Source organism: Vipera ursinii, assembly GCF_947247035.1.
Source record: "Vipera ursinii genome assembly, chromosome: 1".
In the NCBI taxonomy this organism is placed as follows: domain Eukaryota; kingdom Metazoa; phylum Chordata; class Lepidosauria; order Squamata; family Viperidae; genus Vipera; species Vipera ursinii.
In genome coordinates, this window is record NC_139512.1 from 27,722,020 (window position 1) to 27,742,085 (window position 20,066).

The window sequence follows — 20,066 nt, forward strand, 5'->3', positions numbered from 1 at the left end:
ACCTCCCGGCTAGACTACTGCAACGCTCTCTACATGGGGCTGCCCTTGAGGACCACTCAGAGGCTTCAGCTGGTGCAGAATGCGGCCGCGCGAGTTGTGATGGGAGTCTCCCAATACTCCCGTGTAACACCTCTTCTCCGCGAGCTGCATTGGCTTCCAGTTGCCCTCCAGGTGAGATTCAAGGTGCTGGTGATGACCTATAAAGCCCTAAATGGCTTGGGTCCAGACTATCTAAGGGAACACCTGCTGCCGGCATCAACTTCTCATCGTCCTGTGCGCTCCCATAGGGAGGGCCTCCTTAGGGTGCCGCCGGTCAGGGAATGCCGGCGGGTGATCCCCAGAGGGAGGGCATTCTCTGTGGGTGCGCCTGCCCTTTGGAATGATTTACCTGTGGAACTCCGGACTGCCCCTGACCTGCACTCGTTTCGCCGGGACCTGAAAACCTGGCTTTTCGATCTATCTGGCCTGGACTGAGGGGGTTTTTAGTTTTAAGTTTTTAACATTGTTTTATTGTTGGGCTTTATTAATTTAATTCTTTTTAATTCTATTTTTATCTTAATTTTATATTGTTTTTTAAATATTGCCCTATAAACCGCCCTGAGTCCTTCAGGAATAGGGCGGTATAGAAAACTAAATAAATAAATAAATAAATATTGTTAAAAAATAAAATAGCAAGGGGCATATCCAGCACAACAACCATTATCGCCCCCCCCCAATTGTTCCAGACAAGCAAATAATATATAATTGGTTAATTACTGTTGCTTTGGTCATTAACTCAAGTGGTATTTTAAAAAATAAGGGAATTATATAGTGTAGCTTTAACTGAAAGAGACCTAGTTACTTTTAACCAGCCTTAACAATCTACACAAATTAGACTAACCTCCATTTCTGATTATTTAACATCAGTGTGCACATACAGGGAAACGTTAGCCACTGTATCCAAACACTGTGTGTGGGTTTTTTTTTTATTTCTTGGAAGGATCTATGTGTAGACAAACTGGAAACATAACCAGCAGCTTGGCATATTTCAAGATTGCATAGAAACAGCCTATGCTAAGATGATGAAGATGATGATATTTATTTATTTATATATAATAGAATGACAGAATAACACGAGTTGGAAGGGACCTTGGATGTCTTCTAGTTCAACCCCCTGCTCAGGTAGGATAGCATTCCAGACAAATGTCTGTCCGATCTCTTCTTAAAAACCTCCAGTGTTGGAGCACCCACAACTTCTGGAGGCCAGTTGGTCCACTGATTGTTCTCACTGTCAGGAAATTTATATATTTATTATAGTCGGTGCTTTTTTTGTAAAAAAAAAAAAAGGTGCCGGAACTCACACATGTCATACAACCCGCCTTGTCTATCCTACAAGGTTTACCTTTGTGGTTGAAAAAAACAACCCTTCAGTTTTTAGTGTATCTAAAAGAGTAGGTTTTTGTTCAAGGTAAGTTAATACTATTAATGTTACCATGTATGGTGTGGCTTTAAATTACACAAAGGCATTTTATTAAACTTTTGGGACATTTATCATTGGCGTACCCATTTAGTTTAATGAGTGGAAATGTCAGCTTTCTATGTGGAATGAAATTGGCCCAATAAAGCAAAATTTGGTTGCTTGTAGAAGATTGAATTATTTTTAAGAAGTTGTCAAACAAGGTGGAAAAATTTCCATTTGGAGTTTAATATGGATATTGACTTGAAACAAATTAAATTTGAAACTTTGTCAGTGAACAGATTATTTTTAATTTACCTTTAAGTTAAACCCAATTTAGTAAATAAATATGATTAAACTTCACACTGCAGGTCTACCTTTACATCTGACCAATACATAATTTAATAATAATAATAATAATAATAATAATAATAATAATAATAATAATAATAATAATAATAATAATAATAGTTGGAAGGGACCTTGGAGGTCATCTAGTCCAACCCCCTGCTCAGGCAGAAAACCCTATACCATTTCAGACAAACGGCTGTCCGGTCTCTTCTTAAAAACTTCCAGTGTTGGAGCATTCACAGCTTCTGGAGGCAGGTTGTTCCACTGATTAATTGTTCTAACTGTCAGGAAGTTTCTCCTTAGTTCTAGGTTGCTTCTCTCCTTCATTAGTTTCCATCCATTGCTTCTTGTCCTGCCTTCAGGCACTTTGGAGAATAGCTTGACTCCCTCTTCTTTGTCGCAGCCCCTTAGATATTGGAAGACTGCTATCATGTTACCCTTCACCCTCTAATCATTAAACTAGACATACCCAATTCCAGCAACCATTCCTTATATGTTTTAGCCTCCAGTCCTCTAATCATCTTTGTTGCTCTTCTCTGTACTCTTTCTAGAGTCTCAACTTCTTTTTAACATCGTGGTGACCAAAACTGGATGCAGTGTTCCAGGTGTGGCCTTACCAAGGCATTGTAAAGTGGTATTAATACTTCACGTGATCTTGATTCTGTCTCTCTGTTAATACAGCCTAGCACTGTGTTGGCTTTTTTGGCAGCTGCAGCACACTGCTGGCTCATATTTAAGTGATTGTCCACTAGGACTCTGAGATCCCTCTCACAGTTGCTACTATTGAGCAAGGTACCACCTATACCAGTGATGGCGAACCTTTTAGAGACCGAGTGCACAAACTGCAACCCAAAATCCACTTATGTATCATCGTGTGACGGGTGGGCATGGCCCATTGAGTGGGCGTGGCTCATTGGGTGGGCATGGCCCATTGGGTGGGCATGGCTGCAGTGGTAATGGCAGACTGGATGGGACTAAAAAGTTCAATCAATCAATTCCAACTTTGCAAGATCTTTTTTTTTCCTGCGAGAAGTTGAAATTGATTGATTGATTGAACCTTTTTTTTTTGCACACAGTGGTGGAGGCCTAAAGCGAAAAGGTTTTATAAAACCCAGCTGAAGGCCTAGGACTGGGGCGATCGCATGTGTGCCCACAGAGAGGACTCTGTGTGCCACCTGTGGCACGCGTGCCATAGGTTCGCCACCACGGACCTATACTATACTTGTACATTTGGTTTTTCTTACCTAAATGTAGAACCTTACTTTTTCACCATTGAATTTCATTTTATTAGATAGCACCTAGTGTTCAAGTCTGTCCAGATCCTCCTGTATCTTAAGCCTGTCTTCTGGAGTGTTGGCTATCTGCAAATTTTATGAGTTCTCCATCTATCCCCTGATCCAAATCATTGATGAAGATGTTGAAGAGCACTGGGCCCAGAACAGAGCCCTGGGGCACCCCACTACCCACTTCCCTCCATGTAGATGCAGTTCTATTACCTCCAATACCTCCAAATCACAAGACATTGGCTTTATTCTTATTCTTCCCCTCTGCAGTTTGAATATAAAGTATAAAAGACTAAAAAGAGATTTTTGTAGCTATCCCAGCCTTTGAACTACCCAAGGAACTGAAACAGCAAAGTTCCACTGTCGGGCAAGCTTCCAAGCCATCCGCCTTTCTTTCCTCTCACTTCACCCCTTTTTAACCTCACGCACACCCCACCTTCTGTAAGGGAAGGCAAAAGGCTCACTCACCCTCTCGTGAAAGATGGCCTCCATGTTTATGTGTCTCCCACTGCCACCATTGGCTTCCACACCATATGGTCTGACCCAGCCATTCAAGCCATGCTCTGGCTGTTGTGTTCCAGTGCCTCATGGCTCCTCCTAGAAGAGGCAGACAGTGCCGGAGGGGACCCCGCTCGCACCGTACCACCAGTGGCGCATTTTCAAATGCAAACAAGGATAGGAATGGCCACAATAGGAAAAAAATGCAACTCTGGAAAATCTATTGAAAAAAGGTGCTGAAACTCTGTTCCGGTGTGTTCTATGACAAAAAAAGCCCTGATTATAGTTATACTTCATATTTCTTAACTGTCTGCTTCCTCCTTTATACCTTGCCATTATTTCTGTATCAATCAATACATATATAGAATCTTCCCACCTCCTTCCCCCCCACCCCCGCCAACAACAATCACCGTCAGGTGGGTTGGGTGCAAGGAAGTGATTGACCTGAAGGCATTCAGCCATCTTTCCTGCTCATGGGTGAAGTAGCCGAAGGACCACTCGGGACGACAGGCTACTTAACTAGAAGTTTATTTAGAGCAAGGCACAAACAGAATAACTTGCCCGGCTTTTATAGCCGGCAACTGTCAGTGAGGGCCAATCAGGAACATTCATTTTGGCGCCGCGTCTATTCGGACCAATCCGCGTCGTCTGCTCTTGACAGTTCAGGCTTCCGCATGGCTCGGTGTTTTGACAGCCGCGAGCTGTCAGTGGCTGCGCCTGCGCCGAGCGGGGAACTTTGACAGCTGTCAAAGTTCCCGCGTGTTCTCCTGTCAGAATTGTTTCCCTCATCGTATAACCTGAATAACTTGTTAACTTATATATATTTACACTGTTTACAGATATAATACACCCCTTACCCCTCCCCTGGAGCGTTTCCTCCCCCTTGGTCGTTGGAACCTGCCCATTGGTAGTCCTTAAGGTAGGTGGGGGCTCTTCAGTTCCTATGGGAGCGACGTGGAAGTGGGGCGATGTCGGGTTCTGCCGGTAGTACGTTCCTCTGCTCCTCGTCCTCTTGGTTTGGTATTGGTAGTATTTCTGGGGGTGGTGGCAGATCGTGTTCCTCTGGCTGGGGTTCTGGGTTGTGTGGCGGTTGTCTGGGTCTGAGTTGGTCGATATGGCGGCGTAAATTGCCGTGAGTTTGTGTGGATATTTGGTAGGAAATGGGTCCTGTTTATTTAAGAACTGTCCCTTGGACCCATTTGTTTTTATTAGTGTATGACCGTGCCCATATCATTTGCCCTGGGATGAATGTGTGGTTTGGGTGGGGGTGCTCATTTTCTTCCGGGTATGTATCTGGATGTAGTCTGTCGAGCCTTGTTATCAGCCTCCTCCCCCATCTTAGTTCCGCAGGGGATTTGCCCGTCGTTGTGCATGGAGTTGCGTGTTGTGACATTAGGAACTGGCTGAGTCGCCGCTGCCAGTTCCCCTTGACGAATTTTTTCAAAGCTTCTTTTGTGGACCGCACCATAATTTCAGCCATCCCGTTCGTCGATGGGTGGAACGGTGCAGACGTGATCAGCCTAATACAATTCTTCATAGCGAACATCTGAAATTCACGAGAGGTGAATTGAGGTCCATTGTCTGAAACTATGGTGTCTGGGAGGCCATGTGTGGCGAATATTTTCCTTAGGGCTTGTATAGTGGCTCCTGACGTTGTTTTTCTAAGGGGAGTGACTTCTAACCATTTAGAATAGCTGTCCACAACAATTAGGAAACTCTGTCCCTGGATAGGTCCTGCGAAATCTAAATGTATGCGTGACCAAGGGTTTTTTGTAGTTTCCCATTTGTGAATTGGTGCTTGGGGTGGCTCGTTTCGTGTTGCTTGACAGGTGTAGCAGCCGCCCACATATTTTTCTATCTCTTTATCTATGCCAGGCCACCAGACATAACTTCTGGCCATAGCTTTCATCTTGACAATGCCTGGATGTCCTTCGTGTAAGATGTCTAATGTTTGATTTATGTTCTTATTTGGTATTATAACTCGATTTCCCCAAAGCAGGCATCTCCTATGTGTAGATATCTCATTTTTCCTGCTAAAGTATGGCTGGAATTGGGAGTGTGGGTTTTGTGCTGGCCACCCTGTTGTGGCCCATCTGAGAATTCTGCTGATTATTTTGTCCTTAGCTGAATTGTTAGCTATAATCCTAGCAGAAAGGGGGCAGTCTGGCAGTTGGGAGATTGCTAGAATCAGTCCAGCTGGGTCTGGGTCTGAGTCCTTGTTTTGAATTGGCAGTCTGCTGAGGCAGTCTGCGTGTCCTAATTCTTTTCCTGGTTTGTGTATTAACTGATAAGAATAGGCAGATAAGAATGTGGACCACCGTAGTATTCTCGGTGAGAGAATCTGGGGTGTTGTTTTATTCCACGTGAATATTCCCAGTAGGGGTTTGTGATCTGTGAATATGGTAAAGGGTCTCCCATAGAGGTAGTCATGAAATTTTTTAACCCCTGCGACTATTGCTAGGGCTTCTCTATTTGCGCGTAATTCCTTTCTGGTTTTGACAGGGTGCGTGAGTAGAAGGCTATGGGTCTTTGGGTGCCGTCCTTGTATAAATGGCTTAACACTGCCCCAATTCCATAGGGAGATGCATCGCAAGCGATGCATATTGGTACGTCTTCTCTGAAAAGGGTGATCGTTGAACTGTTACAAATAATCTTTTTTAATGATTGAAAACTATTTTCATGTATTTTGGTCCAGGACCAGGCAGTTCCCTTGTCCAGGAGCCTATGCAGAGGCTCTGCGATAGTGGCTTTGTGGGGAAGGAAGGCATGATAAAAGTTTAATAATCCTAAAAAGGCTTGGAGTTCTTGTTTATTCCGTGGGCTTGGTGCTGTTTGAATAGCCCTTAGTTTCTCTGTGGTGGGGTGGATGCCTTGGCCATCTATTTTGTACCCTAGGAATTCTGTGGATGTGACTCCGATGGAGCACTTTTCCCGCTTAAGCTTGAGACCGGCTTCTCTGAGCCGGCTCAGCACAGCTGACAGTCTGTCAGCTAAGTTTGCTTCATTTTCTCCGGCGATGAGAACATCGTCGAAATAGGGGCAGACCCCGGGTATTCCCTTCAGGGTTTTTTCCATGATACCCTGAAAGATACCCGGGGCTGCCGATATGCCGAATTGTAGCCTTTTTACTTTAAAGGCACCGCGGTGGGTGACAATTGTCTAGGCTTCCGCAGTGTCATTTGTGACAGGCAGTTGCAAATACGCCTGCGTAAGATCGAGCTTGGCAAAAATGGCGCCTGAGCGGATGGAAGCAAACACGTCCCTTACCGCTGGCACCGGGTAAGCATGGGGGCTGAGAGCTAAGTTGAGGGTCGCCTTATAGTCCGCGCATAATCTTATTTCCCCGTTAGGTTTAACAGGGGTGACTATTGGGGTTTCCCAGCTTCCCCCCTCCGTCGGTTCGAGCACCCCGAGACCTACGAGGCGTTCCAGTTCATTCTCTATTTTTTCTTTAAGGGCAAAGGGTACTCTCCTAGCTCTTATTTTTATGGGTTGGATGTCTGGGTTTAATTGTAAGGAGATGGGGGGTCCGGTGTATTTTCCTAGCGTGCCATCGAAAATGTCTGCATACTTGTTGCAGACGGCTTCTAGGCTGGGTGACTGGACTGTATTCACCCCTGTTATGGCGATCCCTAAAGGCCCGAACCAGTTCAGCCCTATCAGGTTGGTGCGGTTCCCTGGTGTCACTAAGACTTCTAAGGGACCCTTGAATTTTTTGTACTCCACGGCAACCTTAGCCCTCCCTTCTAACGGTATAGGGGTTTTTTGGAAATCAGCTAGGTGGACCTGGGTTTGCCTCAGGGGAATTTTTCCCTTGCTATGTCGGCAGATCTCCTGATATGTTTCAAATGAAATTAAGGAGACTGCTGACCCTGAATCCACCTCCATGAGGCAGGGCACTCCCTGAATTTTTACCCTGATCCTCACTTTTGAGCTTAGGCTGTGTACCCTGTCAATTGTTCCTACCAGGGCCCCTGGCGTTTTTTCTCTGTTGGCCCGGGTAGCTGGCCTACCTGGGGAATTGGCCTCCAGATCATTGATGTTGTCGCGGCCCCGGCTGCGGCACACCGGTTTGATGTGGCCGGTCTTCCCGCAATTGTGGCACTTAGCGTTTCTGAACCAGCAGCTTCCTTGGGCATGATTGCCCCCGCAGCTGGCGCAGGCGGCCCGTTGCTCGTAACGTGGCGGTGTCGGAGGGGGGTTTCTGGTTCTTCGGCGATCCGCGGTGTCGCTTCTTCTCTGTTGTCTGCGTTCCATTCTGCGCTGGAGGGCTTCCCCGTCGGTGAAGTCCACTGACTCGTCGCTGTCGCTGAGCGTTGCGCTCTCTTGGTATACCGTCGCTGGGCTCTCCGGGGTCGTGGTAGTCGGTTTCTTCTTGTGGTTATACTCGTAGGCCATGATTTCTCTGGTCAATTCGGCCAGGCTCATGTCGGGTTTGGATGTCAGCTTCTTCTGTAGACGCTCATCCCTCAACCCGATCACCACCTGGTCTCGGATGCGGTCCTCTAGGTCGGGGAAGCAGCAGTTCTGCGCGGCGTGTCTGACCCCAGCGATGAAATCGTTTGCGGGTTCGTCTGGTCGCTGTCTCTTCTGTGCGAATTGTACCCGCCAGTACAGTTCTGAGCGGGCCGGCATATAATGCTTATTCAGCCGGTCTACCAGGTCCGCGTAGGAGACCTCTGTGATGGGCACCGGGCTGAACAGCCCGACGGCAGCATCGTACACTGGGGGCCCGCTGATGTATAGGAGAGCGGCGGCCTTTGCTCTGTCGTCGGTGATTTTGCTGACGAGGAGAAACCCCTCGACTTGTCCCAGGTGTGATTGCCATCTCTCGGGATGGCGGGTATCGAATTCCCTCACACGCCCGAAGTTAGCCATATCGTCCGGTCCTGGGTCTCGCTCCGTTGGAAGTTAAAACTTCCAGTGACAGCTCTGACCGGGAACTCTCTTCCTCGGCCGTGACTTCAGCTCAGGAGCGATCCCACCTTCGTCGTCAGTGAAGTAGCCAAAGGACCACTCGGGACGACAGGCTACTTAACTAGAAGTTTATTTAGAGCAAGGCACAAACAGAATAACTTGCCCGGCTTTTATAGCCGGCAACTGTCAGTGAGGGCCAATCAGGAACGTTCATTTTGGCGCCGCGTCTATTCGGACCAATCCGCGTCGTCTGCTCTTGACAGTTCAGGCTTCCGCATGGCTCGGTGTTTTGACAGCCGCGAGCTGTCAGTGGCTGCGCCTGCGCCGAGCGGGGAACTTTGACAGCTGTCAAAGTTCCCGCGTGTTCTCCTGTCAGAATTGTTTCCCTCATCGTATCACCTGAATAACTTGTTAACTTATATATATTTACACTGTTTACAGATATAATACAATGGGAGGCCTAGAACTCATGGTGTCCTAGTTTCCTCTCCAAGATCTTCTTCAGATCAAATTAAGGAGATGTTATTCTTCTCAACAAAGGCACTCAGGGATTCTGCTTTGCAACTCGACCAGTGAAGTCTTGTCCCGTTTTATGCAAAGCACCCAGGAGACAAGTGTTTTAAAAAAGGATAGGATTTCAACAAATAGCAAACCTATCTTGGTCTTTTTTGATCATCTCCAACAGATGGACAAGGAGGAAAGAAGAGGGAATAAAATCTGGGAGGCCATGTTTTGTGGCTGCAGCCCGTAAACCTTTCCAATCAAAATATGACAGGAGGGGACCTAAAGGAGAGTGTTCTTGGTGGCTGTCCCCTTCCTTTACAGCCCTTACCTGTAAAGCAAGAATGGCCCTTCTCTTTAAGGTCTTTCAGTGATTTAGAGACTTTAAAGAAGAGACTGGATAGCCATTTGCTTGAGCAGGGGATTGGACTAGAAGACCTCCAAGGTCCCTTCCAACCCTATTATTCTATGTTTTATGGGATTTCTCCAGAGTTCTTAGACTGAGCAGCCTAAAAAAAGATCTGAGCCTTTATTGTTTCTTATTGCTTATAGTTGTATTGTTTCTTTATTCTTTTGTTTTTCATACTAAGAGTGAGCTTGTACACTTCCTAGAGCCTCTGGAGTGAGGGAACTTATAAATCATATAAATAACCAAAATCAATACAATAAACTTGCCCCACTCACTACTATAAGAAGGAACACATGGTTGTTCTCCAAGATCACCTGATCTGGATGTCTGCACCCACATGAACGGCAGGTACTTCCTTCCTCCAGCCAATGGCTCTAATACAGGGTCTCCGCAGAGTATGGTCAAAAAGGTCAAGGTGGTGGCTACAATTGTACAATCAAAATTCTGCCCATTTTTTATGTGCACCTAACACCCTTGTTGCAATAACTGGGATAGGAGAGAATGCGGGTTTGGTGAGCTCTGCTTCTGGCATAAAGCAGAAATGAATTTCCTTGGGGTGAAATTCCTGCCATTCCTGCAACTGGATGCCAGACTGGTCCAACTGTGCCGGCCTCTCAGGGAAGGTTTGCTACCTGTTTTACTTTTCTGCTTGCCTATTTTCCACATCACTTCACTTTAGCTCCTAAAGAGGCTGGGCAGAAACACATTTGTTAAGACCTTATCTGTACATGGGAAGAGAATGGAAGTAACTAATCCAGCCAGAAGTCAGAGCATAAATCTTTGAACTATGTGTTGCCAGCTGCTGCATCATTTAAAAATAGTGTGGTGCCAATAAGACAGATCATTCCACATGGGAGCCGTAAACAGAAATCAAAGGTATGCACCAGGGCCCTGATTGCAGCCCAGCCTCACCCCCTGGGCCCCCCATCACAGTCCACTTCTGCCTTACACTATTATGGGTATCCCCCCTGGATTTCTCTGCTGTCAGCCACTGATTTCTTTCTGGCCAGGAAGGCACCAACTGCTTTTTGTTTCATAGAAGTCTGGTGGCACCTACTGATCTTTTCAGGTTTGACATTACGCTAAGGCATTGCTGTAGCTTGACACAAGCAGCTGTTTTAGGAGGCATTTGAAGTGCTTCCTCCCTGTCCCTCTTTACAATCATGGGGATTGGATGGTTGTCCAAATTAATATATAAACTTTCAGTGTTTTCCCCTCTGTAGAATCACAGTGACATTTTCTTTAATACAGTACTATAACATACATGCTGAGGAACCTTTTCATTATGCTGAAGATTTTGATCACAGTACCACAAAGGATTGTCTCCATCCTTATGTGTGCCTTCAGACTCCTGGCAACTATTTGGTCAAATCCATGCAATTTTCTTGGCAATGTTTTCAGAAGTGGTTTGCTGTTCTTTACTTCTTTCTGGGGCTGAGAGCAGGGGACTGGCCTAGAGTCTTCCAGCTGGTATTGCACCTAAGGCTGGACTAGAATTTAGAGTCTCCTCATTTCTAGCCTGGCACTTTTAACTACTATTATATCGTATGAGTATCCAACATTGACCATTGTTATCTTTATTTCCTTTCCTATTTGTGTTCTCACATTTTTCCTTATTATCTCTTGGCTAGATACTTATCTGGGACTCTATCTCACCGCACAGGAAATATTCATAGCAGGCAAGGAATTACTTTGAATCTATTGAGCACCAGGAGGTATTTTCCTATTAATAAATTAGGACACAGCCAGGCAGCTGTATTAAAATGTTCTCCATCAGCTTAGAAGAAGAAGTGGCTGAACTGGAAGGCAGGGTTAAGTGTGTTATCAGTTTAGAGTCATTGTATTGACACTTTTGCATTGTCAGAAAAGACCTAAGTCCATCCCCTCCCATGAATTTTGTTGACCTTATCCTTACTAGATTGTTGTATTAGAGGTAGCAATAATAAAATGTTTTGTGCTTGAACCCAATGAATGCTCCTGGATATTTGCACCTGACAATTAGTACTTGGGCCAGCAGAGAACTATGTTATTTAAAGATTGCTGTCCCAGATGCCAAGCCCAATTTTTGCTATAATAATAAGTCTGTTCTCTTTAACATTTTAACAAGTTAAGGACAAGTGATTGGTGAATTCTCCCAGTTTCTTTACTCTTCCCATTAGATGTTGCTTATAAATGAGAAAACCACCTCCAATCACTGCCCCTAATGTGAGATGGGGTAGGGTACGGTTGCCTAATTAGCATAATCAGGTAGTTGAATTATGTATTTAGCCACCTGTTACATTGTCAGGTCTGACAGGTTGCAAGCCTGGAAGTGTTCTGGATACCTGATCTGTCAGCTGGACGATTTCTGAATACAAGTCTAGCACTCTTCTGAAAGAGCACTAAATTTGTGTCCCCAAATTATCTGGTTGACAAGCTGCAGTCAAGAAAGAGGAATGAAGGGGGAAGGGGGAAGGAATGATCAATAAGGAGCAAGTTTAACCCTCAAATAGGAATGGTTTAAATCAACATTTGGTACCACACAGCCTTTGTCCTTTAGCAATATAGCATTTTTTTTAAAATGCAGGTTTAGTGCTTCTTTAAAAGAACACTAAATACATGTTTACAAGGAGGCTGTGTAAGATTTGAGAAATGTTTTGAAAAACTCCATTCAAACATGTAGTGGAGCTCTCTGCAGCAGCCAATGTCCATTCTCTCCTGCAGTCCAAGCCAAAACTGTCATGGGCCTGTTCCTAGAGGGGAAATGTTATGCTTGTAGTAGTCTTCAATGGCCAGTAGGAATTGAATAAATCACAGTACACACTTTGTCAGAAACCACATTGTTGATAAAGCTAGATCATATCCATGACAAACATTGTATTGAAGGAAAAGAGAAAACACTAATGAAGGCTAAAAACAACTTTTAATGCCTAAGCTGAGGATTGGGAATAAGACAAAATGATGTAGTGATGGTATGATATAAAATGGTCACTGGGGTATGTTTGTACTGCAGTTAAGGTGATATGAGAGTTTGCCCTTGTAGCAGTTTCTAGACTCGTTGTGCCAAAATAACAGCAATAAGAATGGGCTTTATATCACTTCAATGATGGCTGAGTGAGGTTAACAAGATGCTGTAGGTCAGACATGTCAAACACAAAACCCGGGGGCCAGATCCGGCCTGCGAAGTGGTTTCATGCGGCCCGCAAAGCCATCCTGCAAACAGTGAGGGAACGGCCCCCACTGCCCTAACCCTGGCCCAGAGACCCTCCTTCTGCCAGAGACCCTCAGATCTGTCCCACTCCTGCCCAGGCCCCGATAGGCACCCTTGATGCGAATGATATAGAGCTGGCCATGCCCACCCAGTAGGCCATGCCCACCCAGGCCACACCTACCCAGCCCCCTGAGGGGAACCGCAATGCTGATGCGGCCCTCAATGAAATTGAGTTTGACACCCCTGCTGTAGGTCTTTAGTAAGGAAGTAGCCAGAGATAGAAAGCATATCATGTCAGAATGCAAAAATCTTTATTTGCAAAGTATCTCATCTATTCCTCCTCTGGATTTCTGTAGTCCATATCTGGTAGCCTTAACAAAGTATTTCCAGGAATCCGGGCCCAAACCTAAAGTCCTTAGGACAGACTGTTATTTTGCATAAAGCAGCTGATGTAGTCTACTTGATTCTTGCAACAGACAACTGGCTCACATTTGGCTTGTTGTGGCTGAAAAGTTGGGTACATCACTCTTGATATTAAATTGAATTGGGTAGAAATTAAGGAGAGTGATAGCTTACACAACTGTAGAAAAATTGGTTGCACAATGCTATGCTAATACTCATCTAGCTAGACACAGATTACTGTTTTTCTTCTTTTCAGTGTGGACAAATTCACACCTGCTGCCGGCATCAAGCTCCCTTCGTCCAGTGCACTCCCACAGGGAGGGTCTTCTCAGGGTGCCACCGGTAAGAGATTGCCGGCAGATGACACCCAGGGATAGGGCCTTCTCACTGGGTGCGCCTGCCCTTTGGAACCAGCTGCCAGTGGAGCTTAGGACTGCCCCCGACCTCCGTTCATTCCGCCGGGACCTGAAGACCTGGCTCTTCGAGCTCTCTGGCCCAGGCTGAGGATTTTAATTTTAATTTTAATTTTAACTGGGGTTTTACTTATTCAGGGACGAATATAATTTTTTTTAATTTGTTTTTCACTTTTGTATTTTTGTTTTTAATCACCCTGTAAACCGCCCTGAGTCCTTCGGGAAAGGGCGGTATATAAATGTAATAAAATAAAATAAATAAATAAATAAATAAATTCAATGTATTTATTCAATTAATCTGTTGAAACAGGTATCCTCCAACTTTGTACAAATATTTGTGGTTCACAAACCACAATCATAATAAGAAATGCTAATTGTGTTAAATGCTTGCAAGAAAAAAAGGAAGAAAACTATATTTCAGTGGTGTATTTCATCATGCAAAAAATCTAGGGTTTATCTACTATATTTCTGCTGCTAATTACTATTTTAAATTTATTCTTCAGATATTTTTAGATTTTTTTATTGCTTGTTGTTTTACATTATGCTACTTTTAATTTATTGTTTTACTGTGTGATCTGATCTGTATGCATTTGGCTTTTCTTTGGCTTCTAATGTATTAGCTGGGGAGCCAGCAAATCTAGGCAATAAAAATAATTAATATTTTTGGGCAGGACTCTGCAGATGGAGTTTCAGGGGAGACTCTGCGCAAACAAATTGCATGCCTTGGGATGTTCTCAGCAATTGGAGAAGCTTTCCACCTTTGGCCCAGGGTATATTTTGGCCTTTCAGTTTGCAAAAGAGTCTGGATGGGGCTCAGAGCCAAAGGAATACTGGAGATCCCAGCATACATTAGCTATGATATGAGAGACGTTCTTCTGGTAAAACGCATAGTCATTAATCAGTCCAACTTCTATTCATGTTATTGGCACACCCCTAGGTCAATTCCCATGGACACTCATGAAACATTTATCCCATGAGATCAGACAGCATGAATAATCACAGGAATCTGGCTTTAAGTGAAGCTATGGCAGGGTTGTCAATCAGTACTATGTCAGGACACTAAATTAAAGGTCATGCGATATGCGATGTTAACTTTTCCCTCCCCCAAATATTCTGGATCCAGTTATGAATTTTCAGCTGGGAAAAATGTGTTAAATCCACCATATACGTGCATGTGGGCCTACACCATGTGTAAAATGTCCCTCTGGTTAATGTAATTGAAAGTAACCCCTAAAACAAGTATTAATGGTCCTTTTCCAATCTCAAAGGAGGGGAGAGCACAGTGGTAGCAGGCAACAACCTTAACCCAGCTCCTCTGAGCTCAGAAAGGAGATACCCTTTATATTGTGAATGATTTAAATTCCAAAAAAGTAACTTGTTACCAAGGACTGGACCTTGAAATGCAGATAAGAATAACAGAAACTTCATTTCCCCAGCCTTGTGCTTTCCAGATGTTTCAATCTAACAATTCCAGTCCTGGGAATGATGGGAACTGAATCCATCAGAAGAGCATCAGAATGAGGAAGACTGACACAATGGCATTGGGGTCCTTGCCCCTGCCCAACCCACTCCCCCAGCCCTTAGATTTAATTCCATACTTCTAGCTTCCTCAAATTTCTAGTCCTCCAAATGTGTTGGGATTACAGTTCCTAGACTGGCTTTCTTCAATGGAAGGTTAACATATTATGAGAAAGTGTCTCATTTGACTTGCTTTTGTGTTTGTGGATAACCTACTATACTTTGATGATTTCATAACATGATTTCTGTAATGTATTGGGATTTTACCTGAATTGTTTCACATGTCTGTTTGAATGCTGCTTAAGGTTGCTCAATTGGTGTGTCTGTGTAATGGTCACTGACTAGCCAGACTTGCTGTCTCCAGGAAGATCATTGGAGGATTTGGGGTGGGAATGGGTTCCTTTAAACCTATTGGCTGCTGCCTAGTGGCCAACCATATAAGTAGCTGCGCAGAAGCCTCTGTTCCAGTTCTGTTCCTGTTTGCCTCAATAAAATAATGTTCCTGTTTGCAACCTCTCCTCTCGCTTATTGCCAACAAAGATCTCACTACACACAGTTTCTTTTCTTCCTATGTATTGCCTTAGTTGGCTTCCTTATCAGGCTCCATATCTATTGTTTATATTAACTTGTCAGTCTCTGTTTTATTCCTCCTAAGGAGCCCCATCTGGGTAGCCACACAATGTCAGCCCTACACATAAACCAGATCAGGAAAATAATTTCACATAGATAATAGACCTACTCTTTTTTTGAGATAGGCTACTATAAAAGAATCTGTTTTTCTTTCCTCTTATGAGGAAAGTGAGTATCTTTCTAATTCTATGTGTGATACTCAATGAAAGTGAAAGTTGTACTTTGAAGAAGCAGAATAGGAAGAGAGTTGATACCTTTGAACTTTGGTGTTTAAGAAGACTTTTGAAAAGATCATGGATAGAGAAAGAAAACAAACTGATCATCCAACAAATCAACCCAAAATTCTCACTTGAGGCACAAATGATGAGAAACAAATTATCCCACTTTGAACCTGTCTTTCTAAAGAAGACTGTATTTCTGGAAAAGGTTGAAGGAAAGAGAAGAAGACTATGACCAGGAGCAAGGTGAGATGGAGTCATTAATAGTGATCAGTAGCAATGAGTGCACTGTTGGAAGACACTGAAAAATCAAATTAGGGTCTGGTCATCGTGATCTGGCTACCAGATCATTATGGAGAAAATCTAGCTAAGTGGTCATTAAGAATCAACACCAACTGAATAGCTGAAGAGAAGGAGGAGGAGGAGGAGGAGGAGGAGGAGGAGGAAGAGGAGGAGGAGGAAGATCAAATAAAAAACACTCCCTGTGTTTGCACTCAGGAAAAAGAGTCACAAGGAAGTGACCTTAGAACAGCAAATGCTTAGACAAAGACAGGCAGAGAATAATAGACAAAGAGAGGACCCAAATTGGTAAATTTTAAATAATGCTCTATTATCTTTAGGTGGCTGGCAGATTATTTATTTATTAATTGATTTGTATTTGTATACATAGCTGCCCATCTCAGATGAAAGTGACTCTGTTTTTGTTCTGTTCAGTTGTGTCTGATTCTTGGATATCCCTGCAGTTTTCTTTTCTTTTTTTTTTTTATTGAAAAGTTTTAAAATACAATTTTCCTTTAAAGAACCCCCCTTCCCCCTCCCTCCTCCCCCCTCCCTCCTCCCCCCCCTACCTCCCCCCCTCCCCCCCTACTTCCCAGAGCTAAATACAAGGTATATATATATAAAAAAAAACAAACCTAAACAACCATATATTAACAACTATAAATTCTAAAATCCATCACTCTCCAGCTTATATAGGATAAAGCAAACCTTAGCAATATTAAGTATATATAAAAAAAAGAAAAAAGAAAAAACTAATATAAGAAAAGGACACTCTCTAGCTTATATAAAATATAAACTTATATAGAATAGAGCAAACCTTAATAGTATCAAATATAATTTTTGAAATTAACCAAGAATCCCAAATCAAAAAACTTTAAAGTCAACTCTTCTGTGTTCGGCCGTTCCTCTTCCAATACCACATCTATAGTTATTCCAAACATAAAAATAAAAAAAAAAGATTGCAAACAAAACTTAAACCTCCATTTAAAAAATCTTTTGTATATTCCCCCAAGCTTTAATCCAAAAAAGCTCACCCTTTCCACAGAACCACCAAATATAAAAATATATTGCGTCTACACCCAAATCTTTTCCCACCTCCCCTACTTGACCACTTGACTATATCATAAAAGTTCCATAGTCTTCTGCAAATCCTGCTATTTTCTCTTCTTAGATCGTTTTGCAGCAGCACGCGTCACCCTCTGTTTTATAGATTCATCCGACGAGGTTGTCTCTTGATCTCCTCCAACACCGTTGTCTTCTATCTGACCATCTTCGGCCTCTTGATGCACTCCTTCTCCAGATCCCTTTCCAGCTTCCAAAAGTGTTAATGGCGTTGCATTTAAAACATTATTGTAAAAATCACGCGCTTGCATCACAGTAACCAGACGGTACTTTTTACCTTCGTGCGTCACCATCAACCCCACTGGGATCTCCCATCTGAACCTTATATCTCGCTGCTTGAGCTCTTGCACAAGAAATGTAAAATCCTTCCTTCTCCTTAAAATCTTTGGAGGAATTTCTTTTAAGACCAAAACTTCTTGATTAGCAATCACAACTTTAGTATCATAAGCAGCTTGTATAACTTCATCTCTAGTTTCTCTTTTTGCAAAATATACCACCACATCTCTAGGCAACTTTCTCTGTCTGGCAATCCATGAATTCACACGAAACACTTTGTCCATGCCACCTTTTATTTCAGATGCTGGCTGTTTCAACACTATTTCAAAAGCCTCAGAGACCAGCTGCTTTAGATCTTCCTTAGTATTCTCCTTTAAACCTCTAATTCTAATAGCAAACTGCATCTGGAAATATTGAGCAAGACTCAGTTCCTTTTCCATTATATTTTCATTCTCCAGTACTTTTGCTTCTAATATAGCATTCTTTTGAGTCAAATCTTCTAGCTTTTCCTCCAATTCTTCCACAGACCGAGCCACTTTAAGCACTGGAGTCAAAATGTCTACCCTCATCGCTTTGAGCTTCTGTTCCATCCTCTCCTCCATTCTCTTCTCCAATTTCTCCAATTTCTCCTCCATCTGTGCAAATCTAACATTAATTGATTCCAAAATTACCTGGGTATGCTTTTCAAGAGCATCTTGTAAGTCCTTTGATGTCAATACATCAGGAGGATGCAGCGCCTGCAATAATGATTGTTGCACGGGAGAAGTTCCAGCACTCCGAAGAGTTTTAGGGGGTGGTTTAGCCGCCATCTTTTACCAAATATGACGCACTTTCACTTCAGATTTATAATCCAAAAAAGGCCATCAAGCTGGAGAGTAAAACATAATAATCATCTTTACCATTTCCTCTTGTATCGCTCTGCCTGCTCCTTTAAACCATAGTCATTCCTTCAGGCAGGGGTGGTCGCAGACGGCTGGCTCTGCTCCAAGAAGTCAGGAGCAGAGGCGACGGCCAGCTGGGAGCAGCCCAGGCTACGGGGGAGTTCAATCCTTCAGCCGCCCAAGCCATAAGCTCAGGCGGCCCTGGAGAACTCTACCCCTACCTGGGGGCTCGCCCCCTCCTCTTCTCCCGAGGAGGGGGCTTCAGATTCGCCCGAACAGCTGATCGGCGCTGTTTCGGGCGAAAAAACAACAGCTGAGCCGCGGGCAGCCAGGGAAGGCTCCCTCCGTCGCCGCGGAGCCACCGGAAGTCCCCATCCCTGCAGTTTTCTTAGCAAGGGAGCACTTAATTAAAAAACAACAACAAATACATAAAAAACTCTCTCAATTAAAAAAAATCAAACTACTGGCTCAGAAATTTGATCAGGCTGTCACTGTTTTTATTTTGTTGTTTACTTCTTTTTCTTCTAACTAACATCATTCAACAGAAGAATCCTTCACATTTGTGTGTGTAGAAATTATCTCCTTAGTTTCAAGTCACTGGTTTCTCTTCCAAACTGAAAAGCACTCACTGTCCCAAGCTGGCTATTGGATGAAACAATAGCTAAATCTCATTGCTGTGATGCAGATGCTGCTGTCCTCCTGACCTATACAATATGTGTCTGGGGGGTCAACGTGACTTTTTCTTTAGCTTATAAACATGCTTGGGGCATGTTCCCTTTGTCTATTATTAAAATGGAATGCTTCAAGTTGCTGGTGAACATCTGAAATTAAGCCATTGTGTCTGAAAGTGAAAGGTTTAGCAGTCATATCAATTTATGTGCCAGGCAGTTTTATAATTTAGGAGGCTCCTCTTGTAAAATGCTTTAAACCCATCTGCAAAAATAGGCTTCTTAGTCCCTTGAGTCCAGCCTAGGATTAGAACTTTGCAGTTTATGACTCATACCTCCTAATTCAAACTGGTTTGGTTGCCATGTCTCAATTTCACATTCTTTACACTTCCCTGTTTAGCTGCTTCTCTCTCTCTCTCTTTTACTCTTTTACTGTTTAGTTTTATAAAGTTTATATCCCACCTTTCTAGGTGTTTCATGAAATAGATAAAGATCCCCAGATCCATCTTCTCTCTCCTGTTATGGTGTGTATTCAGCCACAAAAATTAACTTCAATATAATTCTAAATTTACCTGCAGTAGGTTTGTGTTAAGGACTTTATCATTATATAATCCTGTTTGCTAAATCTATTGAATTACGAATACCAAATGGAGCCTGAAGAAGGGCAAACCAGATTTGTCATTAACTGCACAAATATAATCTGCAACTTTTGTTTTTGAAGTTTAAACAACAGCGCAGAGATGCCATTACTATGGTCTGTTACGAGTGTTAAAAGTTCAGGTGGAACCATCTGCTTCCTAAAAGATATTAGCATTTGCTGGTGCCTAGAAAATTCCCTCCTAGGGCTAATAGCAGAGTGAACAGAATCTGCTATTAGAACACTAAAATGGGGAGATATGGTTAAGCCTACCGTTTCTAGCTGTAGTCCTGAATGTGACTGAGCCCTGTGGCTATTTAAATGCTAACCACAAAACACATTTATTGAATTAATATAGTTACTATTTATTACATATAGTTACACTGCCATTAACTATGCAATTAATCTCATTCACAGTTTAGTAACATAGTTAAATCG